The sequence below is a fragment of the Scylla paramamosain genome, chromosome 21, assembly GCF_035594125.1.
Source record: "Scylla paramamosain isolate STU-SP2022 chromosome 21, ASM3559412v1, whole genome shotgun sequence".
NCBI lineage: Eukaryota > Metazoa > Arthropoda > Malacostraca > Decapoda > Portunidae > Scylla > Scylla paramamosain.
Genome location: NC_087171.1, coordinates 10432977 through 10448266, shown reverse-complemented (window position 1 = coordinate 10448266; position 15290 = coordinate 10432977). Strand labels below are relative to the sequence as shown.

The 15290-nt window shown below is 43.8% G+C and overlaps 1 protein-coding gene across 4 annotated transcripts in view; it reads right to left on the bottom strand.

The window, feature by feature from the left end:
• LOC135110989 (zonadhesin-like) overlaps nt 1–10679 on the bottom strand; it is a 39996-nt gene extending 29317 nt beyond the window's left edge. The window contains exons 1-2 of one of the 4 annotated variants that reach the window (XM_064023819.1): nt 10503–10679; nt 9932–10199 (exon numbers count right to left, since the gene is read on the bottom strand). The gene's annotated coding sequence lies outside the window, so the exon portion shown is untranslated. Of the gene's footprint in view, nt 1–9775; nt 9908–9931; nt 10261–10502 lie in introns of those variants that run through there. The other 3 variants (XM_064023816.1, XM_064023815.1, XM_064023817.1) reach the window with 3 other exon arrangements.
• Nucleotides 10680–15290: the final 4611 nt, after the last annotated feature.

The following is a 15290-nucleotide window of genomic DNA, read 5'->3' as shown; positions in this document are numbered from 1 at the left end:
AAAAAGAAAGAAAATTGCCATGATGATTATGTTGGAGGTAAAACTCAATTGACGTTTCACTGAAAAATATTACTTGCTTTTCACTGATACAGAATCAGCTATTAAAATATATGATGGATAGCACAATCCTTTCACCGTGCATTGCAGAAGTTATTTGCCGTGAGCTAATCTGTTGTAGATTTCTTTATAAAAGAGTAACAAAATTCATTCAGAGTGCAACAATCTGGCATGAAATGACTTTTTCCAAGAGTAAAGAAACCAATTTAGGAGATCTGATTGGTAAAAGATGGCGTGGCGCACAAAAATCATTAGATCTTAATAGGAAACCTGAATCCGGATGTGTTCGCTTTAATGGTCATCACTCCTGAGGAGAGTGGCAGGATTGAGGTATAATAATACAGGTTTCCTCCAGAGGCAAAGCACATCGCGGCGGCAACTCTCGGATGAGGTGTGCTCGTACACCTTGCAACTTAGTATATCATTTATCTACACCAAGGTCTTCTTAGATGCTGCAGAGCGTCGATTACTTTACTTACAAGCAGGCTGAACCGGCAGGGCGCTGTTTTACATAAAGGCTCATGATTATTGAGATAAAACGTGAACCCGCGGATTCACCCTCCATCATTTTCTTTGATTCAGCTCTAACTTAACCTGAACATACATGCACACAGACAAGCAAACAGATAGACAAACAGATACTCTGTACTTAGAAGGAATCATGGCCTTCGAAATTTCGGTATCGTGATGGCATAGTCAACATGAAGGCTAGGCTGAATTGCCTTCACAACAAATGCATTAGTGTCAAAACAGAGCGATGGACGGTCTAGATGTGGAGCGGTACCGTTGTTCCCGGGCGCGGCGCACGCACCCACCTCAGGGTGGACTGACCTCCCACACTTAAGGCTCAATATCGGTGAAAATACTCAATATATAAACAACTATGTTATCGGAAGGCATTATGTAATATATTGTCTTGAATAATAATGTTTTCATATTAGACAGTTATGCCAAAGTAAATTAAACGAATTTCCTACTCCGAACTTACTATTTCCAAGCCAAATTTCTGTTTTCATGCTATGTAAAGAAAAACTGAACTTCAAAGCGTTTGTAATAGAATAATGGTCACTGCATATGAAATATTAAATACTTGCACATTTCATCATTAATTTATTTTTAAAGATCGGCGGAAAAACTAAAGACCCTCAGGCGATCAATTAGCTGCATGTTGGCTGTGTGCGTACAGGAGGAGGAGGAGGAGGAGGAGGAGGAGGAGGAGGAGGAGGAGGAGGAGAAGAAGAAGAAGAAGAAGAAGAAGAAGAAGAAGAAGAAGAAGAAGAAGAAGAAGAAGAAGAAGAAGAAGAAGAAGAAGAGATGGATGATGATGATGATGAGGAGGAGGAGGAGGAAGAAGAAGAAGAAGAAGAAGAAGAAGAAGAAGAAGAAGAAGAAGAAGAAGAAGAAGAAGAGGAAGAAGAAGAAGAAGAAGAAGAAGAGGATGAGGATGAGGAGGAGGAGGAGGAGGAGGAGGAGGAGGAGGAGTAGGAGGGGGAGGAGAAGGAGGAGGATGAGTAGTAGGAGGAGGAGGAGAATAAATCTAATGCATCCACTACTAGTGCTGCTGCTGCTGTTATAACAACTACAACTATAACTAGAGCAACTACTTCTACTACTACTACTACTACTACTACTACTACTACTGCTACTGCTACTACTACTACTACTACTACTACTACTACTACTACTACTACTACTCCAACAACAGCAATAACAACAATAATAGCTGATAAAAATAAGAAAAAAAAAGAACAAGAATAAGAAAACAACGACACACAACACACAACAAACGTGAAAAAAAGGGATGCTGATAATGATGAAGAAGGAAACAATCCCGAGGGAGCAGGAAGGTAAACAGACAAGGTAACACAGCGGTGCTTTTGAAATATGCAAATTGCTCAGCAGACTAAATGCGCACCACATATTCATTCTCTCTCTCTCTCTCCTCTCTCTCTCTCTCTCTCTCTCTCTCTCTCTCTCTCTCTCTCTCTCTCTCTCTCTCTCTCTCTCTCTCTCTCTCTCTCTCTCTCATCAGGTATACAAGGGCAATAAGGAAGAATCAAGGACGGTAGCAACAACGAACAAAGGTTCCCCTATTCACGTCATCTAGAGTGACGCAATCCAAGACACCAGTGCTGTCTGTATGGTGCATTATAGCGATCTGTGGCAGTGGTGAGAGTGTTAACGTACCGAGAGGTGAAAGATCGCAGGTGGTTTGACCCCTGCCCTGCGTGACCCACCGCGGGGTCACAGATAGGGTAAGGTCGCCCCCTCAGCTCCTGTAGGGTGAGTGATAAGGTCATTCACACGATGACCGCCCGTGACTGGAGTGGTGGCTTCCCCTTCCTGCTGTGTGTGTGTGTGTGTGTGTGTGTGTGTGTGTGTGTGTGTGTGTGTGTGTGTGTTATTTTTTTTGCAGCACACGCCGTAACGACATAGACAGAAAAAACTATCGATGATATATGCACACTCCGTAAATAAGAGCACACTATTAAAGTAAGCAGCCAGTGTGATTTGTGAATCTAATGAGCCTCAGCAGCAAAACCACTTCACAGCAGTTTGAAAACATTATTACCTGCCGCTGCTTCCTGGAAACAGACCCACGCGCTTGTGGAAATGGCATGTTTTGCCTGCACAACCATAATAACAATAAATTGTGAGACACAAATTTGATTTTTCCAAGAAGAAAAGTTAATGTCGGTATAATTTGTTCCGTCACTTCGTTAGCGTACTCCATTTAGGGTCATGAACAGCATCTGAGAGTTAACGCAGCAAGTAGAAAATTACAGCAGAAGAAGATTGCATATAACACGCAGTGCTTACTTGGCCGCTGTACCAGTGTGAAGGCAAAATATAAATTGTTTTTCATTAAAATCAAGGCACTCTGGCTTTTATTGGCAATAAAGAACGTATCCAACGATGTCGGTTATTTAAATGGTTAAATGTTGACAGACAAGGTGCTATTATTGAGAACACGGCGAGGAGGGCGTTTCCCTTCCTCGGGATCAAGGGGTGAGGACACAGACGTAACATGCGGAACCTAATTTGTGTCTTCCGGGATGACTGGTGCTTACTCCTGCACATTGCCTCACCGAGCGTGGGTGAGCAGTGGACTCCAGACCTTCCGCTTTCCTCTTACCAGCAGAAATTATTGCTAGGTATAAGTGATATACGAGGACTCAGTATATTGGTTATTTTTACTTGTATTTTTCCTTGTACTATGTCAGATACTAGTTACGTCAATCTGGCCAGGGCTGGGCTGAGATAAACGTGAGGGAGAAAGAAGACCCTGAGAAAACCCTGAGGGGGCAAGATGATGGGGATGGTCAAGGCTGCGTTATCCACGAGGCTGAGAGAGAGAGAGAGAGAGAGAGAGAGAGAGAGAGAGAGAGAGAGAGAGAGAGAGAGAGAGAGAGAGAGAGAGAGAGAGAGAGAGAGAGAGAGAGATAACGAAACGTAGATGAGTACTTCCGGAAGAGAAACAGAAGGAGGAGGAAAGAGGAGGAGGGGGAAGAGGAGCAGGAGGAGGAGGAGGAGGAGGAGGAGGAGGAGGAGGAGGAGGAGGAGGAGGAGGAGGAGGAGGAGGTATGATACGTTACAAGCTCACGCCAAAAAGAAAAAAAAAAGGAAGAGAGAGAAGTAAAGTACTGAAGAGAGAAGATGCGGCTGCTAAAACTTCACAAAAAAGGAAACGGGAGGAGGAAAGGCGAGGGAAGGCTGAGGCACCACATCCGCCTTGCAATAAAAACTTGGGTTCCTGGTGGGGGGGTAGTCACGGCCGCTGCCTACCCCCTCCTCCCTATCCCTCCTCTACCTTCCCTCTCACATCCCCTCTTCTCCCTCACCTCATCTCCCCCTACCTACTCACGCCCCCTCCCCTTCCTTTCCCTTTTCTCACATACGAGTATCTAATCATCCTTTTGTATTTATCCTTAGACATCCTCCTCCTCCCTCAACACACACACACACACACACACACCCTAATATTTAAATGCATGACGGAAACTAGGTGCCAATAATATTACAGATTCACTTCGTAACCTTTTCTTATTCACAGCGCAAAGATAGCCACCTGCCCACCACCTGGTCCTAAGTCACCACTCACTTCCTTTTCCCTTCCACCCCTCCACGCACTTGCTATCCACCTCATCTTCGGGGTGTCTCAGTAACGTCAGACAGGTACAGGTTACAAGTGATCAATTAACTGTGATGATCCCTGTTAGGTACATTCCACTTCGTCACCACGCACTAGTCAAGATTATTTTCTCTGCTTTGTGTCGGTGAAAAGGGGAGGAAAGGAGTGAATGGAGGCGAGAGAGGATATGAAGGGACACGAAGGGAAGACATTTTGGTGTTTAAGGAAAAGGGGAGAGCAAGTCTATAGAAGTATAGAAGGTGGTGAGGAAACAGATGAAGGGAGGCGAAAGGACACATGAAGGGAAGATTTCTGGGTGTTTAAGGGAAAAGGAAGGGTAGGTCTGTAGAGATACAGAAGGTGTAGAGCAGGCAGGCGGACAAGCGTAGTATGTGTGTGTGTGTGTGTGTGTGTGTGTGTGTGTGTGTGTGTGTGTGTGTGTGTGTGTGTGTGTGTGTGTGTGTGTGTGTGTGTGTGTGTGTGTGTGTATGTGTGTGTGTGTGTATGTACTGCTGCGTCCGGGTGGAGGCGGCGTGAGTTGAATTGTTTTAATGATCATGGGGTTCAATTATGCAGTTGGCGCGGCGTTTGGGATGAGTAGTAGCTATGTACTGTCTCGTTGGCTCCCATTCTTAAGAGATCAGACTCCTCTCCGTATTTTGTGTATCTGCTTGTGTGTCACTTCTGTTTGGGGTCTCAGTTGTTGCGTCTATTTCGGGAAGGAGAACAGTAGTGATTTCAGTCAATTTATCCTTCCACTAAGAAAATGAAGGGGGAAAAAAATAGTATCATCGCTTCTCTTGTGTCTGCGTTGTTGCTTCTATTTCGGGAAGCTGAAAAGTAGCGATTTCAGTCAGTTCATCCTTCCACTGAATAAAAAAATAGTATCTCGCCATGGGAATAGCGCCGCGGAATGGAGAAAAACACACATCGCAAGAACTGTGAGCAAAAATTACATCATGCACATGCCATTGACATTTCTTGCCGCCGCTCCCAATCCGGCCGCGCCTCCCTGGGCCGGGCACAAAGGGGCAACAGTCCACTCGTAAGGCAGTCGTCAATGTGATGTAACCCCCCTGGTCCGGTTTTCTGGTCCGGTTTACAGATCCACCGAACCCTTCAGCATATCAGAAGTTTCCCTTATTTTTCTCGCTTCGGTTCCATGTCACATTTTTTCGTCTGGAGAAGGACGCCCGGGGATGTGTTAGCCGCGCAGCCTTTCCCGTGAGTGTTCCGCTGCGCGACACACACACGCACACACACACACACACACACACACACACACACACACACATTGAAGGGACACGCTCCTTAAAACGGATAGTATAGGATAGTCGTGGTGCCCCGAAAGGAAACACACAAGGCGGGCAGGAATCAGGATGTAAGAAGCAAAGAGGAGAGGGAGAGGAGCAGAAGGGGGAAGGAAGGAGAGGAGGAGGAGGAGGAGGAAGGGGTAAGTGCGAGGGGTTGCAAAGATCGTTACGACGCAGGTTTCACTCGTCACTGAATGAGCGTCTTATATCTTGCGTTGTGCTGGAGACAAAGGTGATGGTTGCACGACTTGGTGACTAATTACTTTTCGCCTCATTGTACATTTTAGTGTCCGCTGAGGTGCGCGAATTCGGCGCAAAGGGAAAGGAAACAATGAGGAACGGAATAACGTGGGCGATACTGTGCTACGCCGAGTATTTAGTTCCTGATAAGAATAGAGAAGCAGGAGCCACATTCTTTAACATTTTGGTATCTTATCTCGACTGCTTTTGACAGGAACTAATGGAAATTGTTTTCAAAAGTGCTTTCTGAGTTACAGTAATAGTCTAACAGGGATCCTTCGTCATTAACGGTAAAAAAAAAAAGGAAAAAGAAATACGAGAGTCCCGCTAATCATCTCTGTGGTATATGAAAATAGTCCTGATGAGATGTTTTCAAAGTTGCAGTAATAGTCTAAAGAGAATTCTCCACCATCAACAGGAAAAGCAAGCACGAGAACCCCACTAATCATCTCTGTGAAATATGAAAATATTCCTGATGAGAGTTCAAAGTGTTTCAAAATACGGACCATCGCAGTAATATTAATGCCTCGTATACCATTAAATGACGTGTAATAACTGATGTACAACTCATGCCCTCTTCCATCAATACACAGTTTTAAATGTAAGCTGGTCTGGTGACAGCACTGCTTACCTTCACGCACCTATGTTGAGATGATATAAGGGCAGGTGATTTCCTGCTGTTACTGCGCTAAGGACAAAGGCATCTGTACATCAACAACGCACGAGGGCGATCCCCGCCTAACGGCACGCACGCCTCCCGGAAGCGTGGCCACAAATATAAAATCACGACCTTCACATCAAAGTTCTCTTACATCACGTAATATCCATGCAACAAAGACTGAAGAAGCAACATTCTCTCTCTCTCTCTCTCTCTCTCTCTCTCTCTCTCTCTCTCTCTCTCTCTCTCTCTCTCTCTCTCTCTCTCTCTCTCTCTCAAACACATCCTGGTGCCAGAGAGCGTTCAGATGACCATTTAAATGCCGCGGGAGGACGCTTGCCTCCTAATGTGGCTTCGACGCACAAACACGGATTTCAGTGTGTCGCTGAGCATTAAATCTCGCGGTTCCATTCGCTGGCGACCTGCCTGACCCGGACACCAAGGAACCGAGAGAGAGAGAGAGAGAGAGAGAGAGAGAGAGAGAGAGAGAGAGAGAGAGAGAGAGAGAGAGAGAGATGTGAGTAGGTAACGTCGACGAATCAATGCACGCAGACAGAAAGGTACAAACCGATAGACAGACAACAACAAACACAAACACAAACAAAGGGAAACAGACAAACAGACAGACAAACAGACAGATAGACAGACAGACAAAAACAAGTTCACATATACTCACATAATGTACAAGTATGCATTGGTACATAGACAGGCAGGCAGGCAAGCAGGCAGGCAGGAAGGCAAACGCACCGACAGAAACACGTGTGAAACGTCGATCATCAGGACTGACAAGGATCATAATGAGAGTAACCTTTGCATTCAGCCTCCTTATTCTTGTGAACGGGATGCGGCATTCGTGGGTCCTTCATAATGCAAGTCTACTTTACATTCCGGAGAGAGAGAGAGAGAGAGAGAGAGAGAGAGAGAGAGAGAGAGAGAGAGAGAGAGAGAGAGAGAGAGAGAGAGAGAGAGAGAGTAGTTTTTAATGGGTGGTAACTACGCAGAGCGATGGCTGAAATTACGTCTCTCTCTCTCTCTCTCTCTCTCTGAAGCTAACACAGGTATATAGGAGACCTTCTGAGGGACACGCGAGTAACGTTAGCAAGCGACCAGGAGTGAGAAAACCTGCAGTGTTTGTTCAATACGCGCGGGTGTTGGCTCAGCACGTCCAGATATATATACCCACGCCAGGCTTCTCACAGACAGTGTTGTTACGTGCTTCTTCTTGTCTCGTGTTGAGGGGCTTAGATAATTTTCCTACCTAACTTTTCTTTTTAAGCTTGTCTGGAACTTATTAAGTCGTCATCTGGCCTCGTTCACACACACACACACACACACACACACACACACACACACACACACACACACACACACACACACACACACACACACACACACACACACACACACACACACACACACACACACGGGAATTCCCCGATAGTCTTGGTTCAGTTCGTGCTTGCATCAACTGGACTCATTTTCTCTTCCTCCAAAATTAAATAGATATGTAAATAAATCAAGAAAAAAAAATTCCGTCGAAGTTTCCTCAGAATTTGCAAAATTGACCGGGGAGAGAGTATTTAAGAATCTGTGGCAGATTATCTGAGATTGTGCGTCTTACGTGCTGCGTAGTTGATGAACAATTTCCACATCCCTTTACGTGGTGTCACGAACAATAACATTCTTTCATTTAACGCTTGGTTGAGCTCGTGCTGCTTTGTATCTGCAGCTTAATTAAAACTATTAAACAGATTACTGTAAGCATATATACTGCAAGTTGAAATGCTGGTTAATTGTAATTCATACTGCTAATAGGTCAATCAGTTACAATCCTTCGTCTAGCTATTCTTTAAAAAAAATCGTAACCAAACACTTCACACTTTCCTTACTTAACTAAACGAATACTGCCGGGCGGCTTCGCACTTCGGAAAGAGCCTTGATGGTCCAAGTAAGGAGCGCACACCTCCGGGGTGAGGCGGGTCTGCATAATTGCAGTGTTGCTAAATAGGGTCTCGTCAAACTGCTTCATCAAAGGCATCAAGCTCCTATTCTAGTTCGCTGCACCCGCCACATCCTTCCCCCAACTGCAGCAACTGACCACTTCACTCATTGATCGAATGGACTGGAAAACTTTGACGTACACAAACAATAATGAGTTTTTAATATCATTACATCTCCTCTTGAAACAATAACAGCAGGAAACTTACGAAATCTTCTGTATATATTTTTTTTTCAGTATTCAAAGATCAGACCATGCATTTCTATATAATTCTTGCAAATACCGTATTTTCAATATAACCTACGCATATTCCGAATCTTGTCTAATTTTCAGTAATACATTTGCGTCAAGGACTAAAAGGATCAGTTTCTTGAAATAATAAAAACCATGTGTCTGTTTTCTGAAATGCTTTAGGCTCTCATAAGATCAGTTTTCAAAAGCCGCATACTCGTATTATAAGTCGGATTCTCATGGAGTTTTTCCCCTATTGCAAACGCAGAAAACTGGTTAAATTATAATCAGAATCATGAAAATTATCTTTGATAACACTAATAATATCTACAACCTGTTAAGACATCGAGATGTTCGAGAATGTGGTCCCAGGAGTGGCAGGACACGGTGCTGTGTAGAAAGGGCGAGCAGAAAGCGCTCTGAATTGGCACACTGTCTCTGGTCGAAGATTGGTTGGTGCGTGGGTCAGGGGTGAGGCTGGGCGTGACCACACCGAGCAGCGGAGGACGAAGGTTCGGGTCGTGCACTGCGATGCCCCGCCTGTCTAGAGGTCACGGGTGATGCTCCCTGACACCTGTTCACCTCACTACTTCTAATACGAATCTCTGCATCGCATTACATCTTCCGATGAAACATTAAAACTAAGGACACCGTCAAAAAAACGTATGTGTAGTTTTTACTTAAATGACACCTATTTCTGGGTATAAAAATATTGCAATAAAGTAAAAGAAAAAAAGACTATTGACATTTTCACCTTTATGCAATTATAGGTCATGAAAGGTTGAAGAAATGGGCATTGGATAAGAAAATGTGAAGACGGAACTGGTGGCGGATGTGCCAGCTGCAAAAATAGTGTCACAGACCTTGAATTATTTACAAACTCTTTGAAGAAATATAACAGTGAATCGTGTGACGTAACGTTGACGGGAAATCAATTAGGACGATAAAGCAAAGTGGGAAATATATATAAGAAAAATAAACGTGGTGATATATAAAAACAAATAAATAAGGAATAAAGGATTACTGAATGAGGCAAGTCACCACTTGTAAAGCATGTCAAGAACAGAGGGAAGGAAACATGGAGTTCACGGAGAGGCATCAGCACGTGAAAATAGCACAATGCAACTTTTTGTAACTTGAATCACCTGGGTTTGTTTACACAGCAGATACTCGTTCACACACACAGGCAGGGGCAAACACAAAAGTAACTTTACACACTCGGAAGTATGTTATGTATATAAAGTGCATGACGAGCGTGCACGTGCCACACCTGCACGCCCACAAGGCTGCGCCACACTCACCTTGGCAATGTCGAAGAGGGTGCGGCAAGCCTCTGTTCTACTTTCTGTTCAAGAAAGTCTCTCAGACTTTCTCGACTGGCCGACTCTTGTTCCTTTCTCCTTCGCTTTCTCACTGTCTATCTTCCTTTTACGTTGTCGCTGGCGAGATGAGCGGGGCCGTGGTGTGGCCGCCAACACCAGGAGGACCGCGGGCTGGCCGGTGCCGCTCCCGGAACTGGCCCTGGCCCCTCGACCTGTACTTGTTTTGTTTTTTCGCACCACGGTGCCGCTGAGGTAAAGACAAACTTGTTCTCTATACTGTCCATTTAAAGTTTTGTTATAATCCTGTGCTTTAAAAATCAACGCCAGTAAAATTAATGAGAAGCTATCTTATGCAATTCATTTCATGAACTTATAGTAGATTATCGACAAATATATAGGAAAACCTGTTTTAGCGTGTTTGTATATATATATATATATATATATATATATATATATATATATATATATATATATATATATATATATATATATATATATATATATATATATATATATATATATATATATCATATGACTGTACGGAACTCACTTTCACCAGTTAAACATATCAGTATTTTTTTCTTTATGTAAAGCACAATGAGGTCGCTGCCGCTAAACGCTGCCTCGTGCCGCACCGCGTGGCCTGAGCTACAACAACACGCTCTGAGAACAATACTCCCGCTCCCCTGTGCTTTATGTGGCCACACAGATCTTCCACTGGGGCTCTCTGGCGTTCCAACCTTTATATAAGCGCGTTCCTAGTTGCCAAATTGCGTTTTCTGTACTTCCCGACACGTGTGCCGCTCGTTGCAAATAAGACGTGATTTGATGGTGGAAGATGAGTCATGTACTGCCTTGACGAGTGACAATATCTCTCTAAAAATATGTACAAAAAGATAACTTCCGTGTATTGGTCCAAGTCATGAGATGAGTCACACGCGCGACCAACCACCGCTCCCCAGAAGCTTGTGTGGTCGTGGCTCGTATAAGCCCCTCCTCCTCCTTCCTGATATCCGCCTCCACACCGATGCCATCACAGTCCTGCACGACTCCTGCCAGTGCCATCAGTCCTGCATGAACAACCCCAGTACGACAGAGCCCTAAACGACCACCACCATTACCACAGAGACCCAAACGACCACCGCCAGTACCACAGAGTCCCAACGACCACCACCAGTACCAGAGCCCCAAACGACCACCACCAGTACCACAGAGCCCCAACGACCACCACCAGTACCACAGAGCCCCAAACGACCACCACCAGTACCACCAGAGCCACTAAATATTGCCATTACCACCAGAGAGAGAGAGGGGGGAGGGGGATGTGTGTGTAGGAGGAAGGACGTGAGGGAAGGGCAAGGGGCAGCAGTATGAAAAATAATCGCAAATGAAAACAGGAAGCATAATGGAAAAAAAAAAAAAAATCATTCTCAGTACCCCACGATCGCCATCACGACAATCCATCCACCAGTATCCAGGCCAAGGGGTGCTCGCCGATCCCTCTCTCAGCACATGCAGCACTCGCCAAAAAGCTGGATGAATGTGGCACTTTTACTTGTCCCGATTGACAGCTCCGTGGTATAATTATGATAATGGCGATGCTTTCCGATACACAGGACAGGTTTTCGTTGTTTACACAGATATTAATTTCAGAAAAGATACTCGAACTTTTATCACCAATGTGGGAAAGATAAAGAAAGGAGAAGAGATAGATGTGGGGAGAGGTAGATGCTTCTGGAACCAGGACAGAAAAGAGATTAGAAAGGGAGACTGTTGAGACTATCTAGGGAGTGATGGAGGTGGTAGATACAGCTGGTAGGCGAGTAATAGGTTTGGAGGAAAACCCTAAGCGGCGTGCTTTAAGGCGGGCTTCTTTTAGTGTCAGACCCAATTTGAATCTAAGCAATGTTACTTCTGCCCCGAAACGATAGACTAGGTAATCTCGATAGAAAACGTTATGACTGCCAGAACAGTTAGCACAGGTTCGCGTCGTAGCGGGACAGTCGGGATGATGTGTCCAGAGCGAGTACATAGTGGGCAACGGACTGGTGACCAACTGTGTTTTGCAGGGTGACCAAAGCACCAGTAATTTTGGCACTGACGAGGTGATGTGGTCTTATGAGGCATCATTCTCCGCCAACATAATAGACGTGGGTAGTTCGTGCCTCTTGAAGGTGACCCGGGTAATATGATAGGGAATTTGCGCTAAGGCCTCGAGGTGGAAGGATGTAGTAAAAAACTGAGATGGCATCATATTCTTCGAGTAGGGGTAGAAGGTCTTCGGCACAATTGTTCCAGTTCATTTGATCTACAGAGCAAATAGAGGAAGAGGGAAATAGTTCTTATACATGAGTTGAGGTTAGTGTCAGGTAGTGACATGGCTAATGATTGTACTCAGTATTTACACACTTGTCGAGATCGGACGGGGTGGGTTCGGAAAGATAACTTTCCGACGCACTGTTGGAGGCAACATTAAAAATGGAGTGTTGTCAGTGTGTGTGGGGCGGGGGGTGAGGCTGAAGGTGGCATGATAAAAAAGTGATCCCACTTTGCCGGACTGAACATGGTTTGTAGTATGAAATAAGAGGAAAAGGTGGAGGAACATGGGAGGGAGGAAGAAGCAGTGACATAAAGGTTGTTCTTTCGAGGAGGGCAATATGGTGCTAAGGTAATAATGGTAGAAGGGAAAGGTGTGGACAGAGCAAGAAGAGTGGGAGACGTAACGGGTAAGGATATGAGAGCGGGGTAATATGATACAGGGATTGTAGTAGGGGTGGTGACAAGTGTTGAGAGCGACGTTGAGGATGGGAGTGTGCCAGTGTCAGGCCCAGTGACTGTTATGGGATGGACGATACTACCCTGAAAAGGAGGCAGGGGAGTAGAGGCAGGGTAGTAAGTAGTCTGAGCCATATTAGGAGACATAGCCAGAGTCAGTGATCTAAATGGGGGTAGAGGACTCATAATCAGGTATGAGGACCCAGGTTGAAGACGGGGAAAAGGTCAGCCTCTCAAAACTGTTATGAAAGGCAAGGGCAAAACAAGACAAGGGAAACCGTCCCCGTGGTCTCCTGAGGCCGTTTGCGACTGACACATGGTCAGCCTTCCATCCTATCAGCACGGCTTTCACGCCTTAGGAGGAAAAAGGAAGGGACGGGAGAAATCATATGAAGAAAAACAGTAGGAGAGAATAAGGCCAGGCAAAATTCGTCGAAGAGGGCCAGGCCCGAGGCCAAGGTGGCGAGCACACCCCTTCCCACCTCCTCAGGCACCAGCCCCCAGATCCGAAGTCCCTCAACGTGGACAATGGGCCCGGTATGGTAGAGGGGGGTGGCTTCTTAAAGTAAATGTAAGGGGTCAAGAGTGATATCTCTCCTCTTAAAAATTGGATTATTTAACCTTTTTTTTTTTTTCCTTTCTTTCTTTTATTTTTTTTTCATTTCAGCTTCTAATCTTGAATTGCTTGAATTTTTTTTTGCGTGTGTTTTAATTTTTAAGTTGAAATGGGTGGACTTTTACTGGTTTTAATGGGATCAAGGTTCCAACACTTTTTTAATGAATTTAACTGATATTTATTTATTATTACTGAGATTTGAAATATTTTGATATTCATGGTATCAGTTAAAGTATAATAGCAAGTCAGAATATATAAAGCAATCGAGCATAGCAGCATTTTTCTTGGGGTGATTTTTAAAATGCAACTGCATACGTAAATAAAGCTTGACATCAGCTGTGACACCACATGACCGGAATGAGTCATCACTGGGACCTAGATCGAGTTAAGCCCTCCCATGTCACTCACCTCTCCCATTAGTAATACATGACCTAAAAAATAAAACTAGACTTAAATATTACAAAACTATAACAAATACTACTCTTAAACTTTCCCAACTCTCACCGTCACCACCACCACTACTATTACCCAAAATGCATACTACCCACAATGAAACAGGAGAAAAAAAAAAAAAAAAAAAACCTTGGATTTTATTCACTGAGTCCATAATATCAATCAATCATTCTTTTGAACAAGTAATCTCTCTATTCTCTTACCTTAGATAAAACTTGTATATGGAAAAGAGCTAGTTTGGAATCCAGACTGAAGCAGCTCTATAATGTCTTACACTAGAATAAACACTGGAGGTAAAAATATAAAGACATTTGCCACAAAGAGCCATTAGGTTTACACATGGCAGTTCCTGAATATGTATGTTAGTTAGTTATCAGCCATTTGTTGCCCACTGCTGAGCGAAGGCCTTTTCTTCTGTCACCACCATGATCTATCCTCCACTATTTTTCTCTACAACACTCTCCATAGTTCTTTGTCTATTTCATCTCTCCATCTTAATTTAGGTCTTCCTCTACTTCTCTTCCCATACCATGGTCTCCATTCTGTTGTTTTTCTTGTCCATCTCTCTGCTTCTTGCCTGCATACATGGCCTGCCCATTTCCATTTACTGTTTTTAACTGTTATTATACCTTTGATTTTTGTTCTTTCTCTAGCCCAGGTATTTGATTTCCTATCTTGCCAAGTGATACCCAAAATTTTCCTTTCCATTGATCTCGATGTCTATTCTCTTGATTTGAAGTTAGGTTCCATGTTTCTGATCCATTAGGATAATTTTTTTAGGCATACTGGTAGTTCTGATTCTAAGATATCCTTGTGCCTTTCTTATGCTGCCCTTCCTAGACTAATTCTTCTTTTGAATTCTTTGTCTATGTCATTGTTGGTTATAATTTGTCCTAGGTAAGTATATTCTTCTACTTCCTCTATCTATGAGTGTCTATCATATCTACCCATTAAATGAAAATACTAATTACTTGAACTAGAGTTTGTTAAACTATCACTAGAATCAAGAGGAGAGAGAGAGAGAGAGAGAGAGAGAGAGAGAGAGAGAGAGAGAGAGAGAGAGAGAGAGAGAGAGAGAGAGAGAGAGAGAGAGAGAGAGAGAGAGAGAGAGAGAGAGAGAGAGAAACCTACTAAAGCCTGTTAAACTCACTAAAATCATGAAAAATACTCAGAAAACCAAATGACTTCCACTAGAGCCTGTTAAACTGTCACTGTAACATGAAAACACTTGAAAGCCCTAATAGCTTGCACTAGGGTCTGTTAAACTATCACAAAATTTAAAAATATCTAAAAAACCTAATAACTTTAACTACAGCCTATTAAACATCACTAGAATCATGAAAAAAAACACTCAAAAACCCTTATAACTTCCAGTAGAGGTTCTTAAGAGTCAAGGCAAGACAAAAACATTTAAGAACATGGTCCCTGATTACTAACCCTATGAATCTTGTCTAGTATCCGTGGAGAGTATTGCGTGCTACTGCCTGAAAATTC